The following is a 7,309-nucleotide window of genomic DNA, read 5'->3' as shown; positions in this document are numbered from 1 at the left end:
TCCACGCTAACTGTTCCTAGCTAACTGTTCCTAGCTAACTGATTAATTTCGTATTACATTTTATTTATTGCAATTTATTTATCGCAATTTAAATTCTTGCAATTTTATTTATCGTCATTTAATTTCTGTTATTTATTTTACGCACTTTAAATATCGGGACACGTATACAAGGTTTTGACATATCATATCGACGCATCTATATATATTATTTGGAATAACCATAGACGCTCTATATGCAGTAATGCTTGAGTTAGCTATACAGGGTTGAGGTTAATTCTAAATAATATATATACTTTGAGTTGTGATCGAGTCTGAGACATGTATATAACGGGTCACGACACGTAATAATTAATTCGAATATTATATATTAAACTATATAAGAATTGTTGAACTACTAATTGTGGACTCCTAACTATGGACTAATGACATTGGACAATTAAAATGAATTAAAATATTGATTATAACATATGAAACTAAACATTTCTTCAAGTTTGCCACTTGATTTCTTCTTAAACCTCATTTGTATCTTGACGATTACAATCTGCGTTCAAACCTTCCATGATTCTTGAAAACATCTCAATAGAGAGGATGAACCAACCGCACTTCATCTACGGAAGGAAAGATTTATGCACATAGTTATGCACCTGAAAAACTCTTGGAACCTGAGTAAACGTTTAACACGTAGCTGTGCTAATTTTTTAGCATTGCTATTACCGAAAATAACTTTGCAACTCCTGTTCGAGATAGCCAGTTTTGTCACAGCTCCATCAAGCCAACTTCGACTTTTCGTTCAAAACAACCTTATTACAACCTTGATATATATGCGTGCTCTTTTATCATTATCGGGAAACCGTTTATATCCCACCATATTACCAGTAAACTTACCAGCAACTTCATTGATCTTTGACTTTCCGAAAAATCATAATATTCATTGAAACCTTATCATATACTCATCCGTATCTTGTAACGAGAATTTCCATGCCAATTACTGGGAATCAGTAATCAGTATTTTGAGTCTCGCAGCGTTTCTACATCAACAGTTATATGTATACATATAACATTTACCTCTTAGAATTATGATCTTCTATTCTGAAATTCTGAAAAGCACCCAGTCTATGAATCAATACTCTGAATATTGAAAAATCTGAATGAAGCAGCAGAAACTGTAGACAACCGTAACAGTCAAAAGTTTGATGATAAAGAATGGAGTAAGCTCAAATATTTTGATACTAAAAAATAAATTGAGCAAACCATGAAGGAAACTCTGAACAAAATTACAAGGACTAAACTTGTACATAAAGAATCCTGATGATTGTGATTCTGATGAAATCTTTAGCGAGTACTTTGCTCCTTAATCGCTCTAAATCATCGTGAATGAATTTCTTCATCACAATTTGATTCTAAAATTCTAAGATATTATCGTATTCTCTATTATAAATATCCTCGATATTTCTGAAGATAATTTCATAACTATTCTTATCTGAAATCATTTATCTTCTCGCGTTATCAGTGTTACATTAGAAAGGAAACTGTTTTAGCTTCTAAATTCTGAAAAATTCGAATCTAAATATGAATGATTTTGAAGTAGTGTTGGAAATTGATGCATGAGTTAGTATAATATAATGACACTTGATCAACGTGATTATATTACAGTAAGTCATGCTGAGTTTCTAATGGGACGTGATGATTCACAGATCATAACGTCATCATGTGCCATGTTACATAACTCTTTCATTCTGCTTAACTTCTGAACATATCAAGAAAGTATATTCTTGATAGTTCTATTCTCAGTGATTCTGATAATTTGACAAGTCAGATTGTACTATTACCATTTCCTCTTAGAACATTAAGTTCATTCGAAACTCCATACTTACGAGTTCTGAACCGTTACTCGCTTTACTAGAGATCGAGAAGATAATAAAAAGACAAAGAGCTCCAAAGTATAAGAGATAATATAAAGCCCAATAACAACACGGAGGTTACAAATCGTGGATATTAATATGAATAGCAATATAAAGACATGGTATAATTAAGAATAATATCACCCAAGGTAATAGTAGATGTAAACAGATTTTTCTGGTGAAAGATTGAAAAGAAGGATGACAGAAATGATAATTAGGAAAATATCAAGAATTAGAACTGGATTAAGCATTTTCACAATCTTTTGAATGTATGAACTAAGAAGAAAAGTATAGGAATGGTGAGAATAATGGAACGGAAGAGTTTAATTTATAATGGAAATATTAGACAGAGTAATCGAGGCAGATCACCGTAATTATTTATAGAGATGTTAATTTCCTTATTCGCCGAAGAATAAAATCTTTTAGATTTCGAAGATTTTCTTTAAATCCCTTGAATTCCGGAAATCAATCATATCTACGTCAAAGGATATGACGAAACATTATTTTCTCATTTCACTCTTTTGTGATATCATCACTCGTACTCTTTACACCATCAAATTGTTCTATCTATAATACTCGAGGATGATAAAACTTTATTTATCAACTCATATTCTTCATGAAAATATTTTTATTCTTAACCATGACAACCACGATCAAATTTCGAGACGAAATTTCTTTAACGAGTAGGTACTGTAACAATTCGAAAATTTCTGACCAAATTTAAACTTTAATCTTTATATGATTCCGACACGATAAGCAAAATCTGTAATATTGAAATATCAAAAAATTTGAATTAATTTTATAAGATCATTTGACCTTTGAGTATTTCCGACGATTCACGAATAATTGTGTGCAAACAAAAATATATATAAATATAAATATATGTATAGAAATAAATATAAATATAAGTATACATATTTGAGATAATAAAATGCAAGTAATCAATAGAACTACGTATGTAAAATAATATACAAAATAGTTAAGTTGTTATTAGAATGAAAATCTATATGATTTCTATAATAATTATTATCGTATGTATATTGAAATATATATATAAAAGTTATAGATATTATATGTCGAAATTTATTTTTAATAAAAGAAAATAACATATCAAGTAAATATATATATATATATATAATACTTTTAAATATATAAGACAATTATATTTAATATACAAGCACATATTGTATAATATTAAAATGAATAAATAATATTCAGCATATGTTATATGTGGTACAATTATAATATATACTATTAATATGTTAAATATAATTACACATTAAAAATATGACTGTTATATTAATATTACTATTATCACTTTCATTATTATTGTTAATGTTAATAATAATATTAATATTTGTATCATTAATATTATTAATTCTAATACAAGATGTATATATACATATATATATATATGAAATTGGGTATGAATAAGTTGATATATCAATTTATATATATATATATATATATATATATATATATATATATATATATATATTATTAATATTATTGTTATTATTAATAACATTTGTATAATTAGTATTATTGTTATTAACAATATTATTGTTATACATTTATGGTAATTGTTATCATTATCATTAGTAATATTATTATTACTATTATGTTATTATAAATTTGTATTATTATTATGTATAATATTAAGAGCATTGTTATTATAGTTATATTTATTAATAATATTAATTATAATCTGTAAAAAAAATAAATATACAAAGAATACATATATAGTGTAATATAAATACAAATACACATATACAGATTTATATACATATAAAATTAGTTATATACTTATATAGATACAAATTCTTACGCATTTTTTTATTTAAGTCAATATCTGATATTATTCGTTATTTTTTTTCCGTCCGTCTGTGAGTTCATGTCGAGTAATTTCACCAGAATACAAAGTATCAATCAACTCATGTTACAGCACAAAATCAATCACATATATGATATATACCTATCACTGCTAATTGATTATATCTAACAGAAAAATCAAACTGAAACCGTAGGTTCCTCTGCTCCTACCTCACTTTATAAACAACTTGAATTTGATTGATTTTTCAAAAAATAAAAAATGCAGATAGGTTAGGATTATTTTACTTAATCTATCTGCAAAATATCACATTCTAATTCTTTCTATCAATTCTTAATTCTTGAGTCAAAGTTTAGTTCTAAAAAGTCAAAGATCGTGTTCATCACGAAATTCGTTTTTTGTTTAACGTTTAAGTTGAAATTGATAATGCAGAAAGTTTCTAAAAAGGACTGTGAACCTTTTTCATGTTGAAATCATAGGCTAAAACGTCCTAAAATTTCGAGATTGATTTGGAGTTGTTCTTCGTTTTTTTAGAACAGCAGGTATATATATATATATATATATATATATATATATATATATATATATATATATATATATATATATATTTGTGTTGATTGTTTATTGAACAAATACCTTCAATACCAGTCGATTATAATTAAAATTCAATCTTAATCAAAACCTTAATTCATTATTTGATAATGAGTTCGTCCCAGGTCAAGTATGGTATGAAGAAGAAGAAAGGATTCGGAAACTGTATAAAAGAAATAAAAATCGGATTATAACAGAATTGATGAAGCAGATGAGTGGTGTTGGGTGTTTTCGGGTTAACGATAGGTCTCGGGTTCGATCCTTGCTTGGTGCAACTATTTTTTTTAAAGGATTTTTTAGGTAGCTTTTAATACCAAAATTATTATTATTATTATTATTATTATTATTATTATTATTATTATTATTATTATTATTATTATTATTATTATTATTATTATTATTATTATCATTTTCATTAATGTTATTATTATTGTTATTATGATTATGATTATTATTGTTATTATTATTATTATTATTATTGTTTTTATTAATTATTAATAGTATTACTTATCATTGTTATTATAATTACTAACATAAGTTTTAGTTATCAAGTATTATTATTATCATCACAATTATGATTATTATTTATTGTTATTACAAATATTGTATCAATAATAGTATTCTTATTAATTAGTATTATTATTAATATCATCATTAGTAATAAGATTATTATTATTATTATTATTATTATTATTATTATTATTATTATTATTATTATTATTATTATTATTATTATTATTAAGTATTAAGTAGTATTATCAAAATTATTATTTTCATTATCATTATTATTATTAGTATTATTGTTATTAAACTAATTATCATTATTCTCATTAGTAGTAAAATGAATATTTTTATGATTTTATAAGTATTACTATTAAGATTATCATTCAGAAAAAGATTGTTATAATTATTATTATTAATAGGCATTAAGTATTAACACCAAAATTATTATTTTTATCATCATTATTTGTTGGTTGAATGTGGGTTAATACACTAAACAGGTGATTTAACATTCAGAACCTAAGAATCGTCAAAACGCGTTCGAAGAAAGAAGAAGTGAAGAAACGAGTGATCAGAAGGATCCACGGTAGCACCACGGCTGACCACGTACTCGACCGCAGACACCTGTCCTGTTCGTGGAAAAATTTCTTCACGGCTAACACCACGGTCGACCGTGCGTGGTCTGATTCAGTTTTAAATTGAACTAAACCCTCACTTTTATTTCTTTTCAACCCACTTCAAAACACACACTCCTACACACAGCTGAGGAGATCGACTGCACGAAGAAAAATGCGCATTCCTTCAAATTCAATTCCTACTTTCGGTATGATTAATCCTTGCTTTCCTAGCATTCAATTGTGTTTGTATGATGAATTAGGGTTATGAAGAAACCCTAACTAGAATGAATCAAAACCCAAATTAATGCAAACAATTGAAATTGTTCCTAAAGAACAATTTAGAAACAATTGTAGTAATGATTATCGTATATCTATGCATTGATTTAACATTGAATGATTCTAGGGTTCATTATACATCTAGGTTAGATTTTCATAGAAGCATTGTTCATATGATATGAATGACATTGTTGCTAATTGAGTGTAATAATGTTGAATGTCAAAACATGTGTTGATGATGATTTCAAAAGTCTAGAACACATATGAACTTTGTGAAAATCTTAATCTAGTTGCAAACTCATTAACACTAATGAAGAGTGAAAATGTGAAGAACATTAACATCAAAACATCTAAGTATTGATGATGATTAAAAGTTTGCAAAATGTGTTGCCTACAATTGAATTATACACCTTGAATTAATTTGAAGTATCATTGTGTAGAAAATGGTAAGGATCCGAGATGCTCAATCTAGAGGAGGAGAGAATAGATATAATCCTCCAACTGATGCAAGACAACGCACAACATATAACAAGAAATGGCTCAAAACTAGAGCAATAGCAGAAGGAAGAATCATAAGTCTTGAAGCATTCCCTGAAGTAATTGACAAGCTGTTTCAGAGGGATCTAGGTTCGTTCGTTCTAATCAATGGGCCTATATATCCTGAGTTGATAAGAGAGTTCTATGCCAACTTTAGCTTCAACAGAGAAACTAAGATGATAAGATTTCATCCTAACAAAAAGTGGTGGGAATATCTTCTCAGCACGTTTGGTGAAATTCTGGGTGTTCCTACTGAAGGAATTGAGTTCTACAGCAGACGACACAAACTAGAACATCTTCCTGGGTTTATTCAAGCTACCAAAGTGCTAACCTTACTTTGCAATCCTAATGCCAATCATTCAGAAATCCTATCCAAGGGACTGACCGGAAAGGATCTCCGATTAGATTTGGATATCTTGAATAAAATCATTGACCACAAAATCTACTGTAGGCTGTGAAACCATGCTAACATTCATGTCACCCAGATTTTTATCATGTGGGAAATTAAATTAGATATGAAGGTTAATGTGGCGTTTCTGATGGCATCCCGAATGAGCAATCTAATGACTGAATCAACTAGGTCTCTTCCGTATGGAATGCATCTGAACAGTTTGTTCACCTATCTCAAAGTGACTCACGCTATTATTCAACAACCTTCATTCGAGCCATTAGATAAGTCAACCATCATTCAAAGTGGTCATCTGGGAGAATCCTCTCGTGGAAGAAGATCAAGTCTTCAAGAGGATCTCGAAGAGATTGAGAACTATCAACCAGAGGAAGAATCGGATGAAGAAGAGATAGAAGATGAGGAAGCGAACTTACGGGAACATCAAGAATTTGTTAATTCAAATTTTGAAACCAAGATCTACAGGATTCTGAAGCGTGAGGAAGAGATTAGTGAAAATCACTCTAGGTTCAAGAAAGCGTTGAAGGGATTTGTCAAAACAATTTCTTGTAATAGGTCATAACTTGCGTATTTGGGATAATAATCTTTAGTTGTGTAATGTGTGAAGTACTTAACTGTTGGCACTAAAACAATTATGTGTAAAATAACT

Source organism: Rutidosis leptorrhynchoides, chromosome 9, assembly GCF_046630445.1.
Source record: "Rutidosis leptorrhynchoides isolate AG116_Rl617_1_P2 chromosome 9, CSIRO_AGI_Rlap_v1, whole genome shotgun sequence".
In the NCBI taxonomy this organism is placed as follows: domain Eukaryota; kingdom Viridiplantae; phylum Streptophyta; class Magnoliopsida; order Asterales; family Asteraceae; genus Rutidosis; species Rutidosis leptorrhynchoides.
This window is presented reverse-complemented; position numbering follows the sequence as displayed.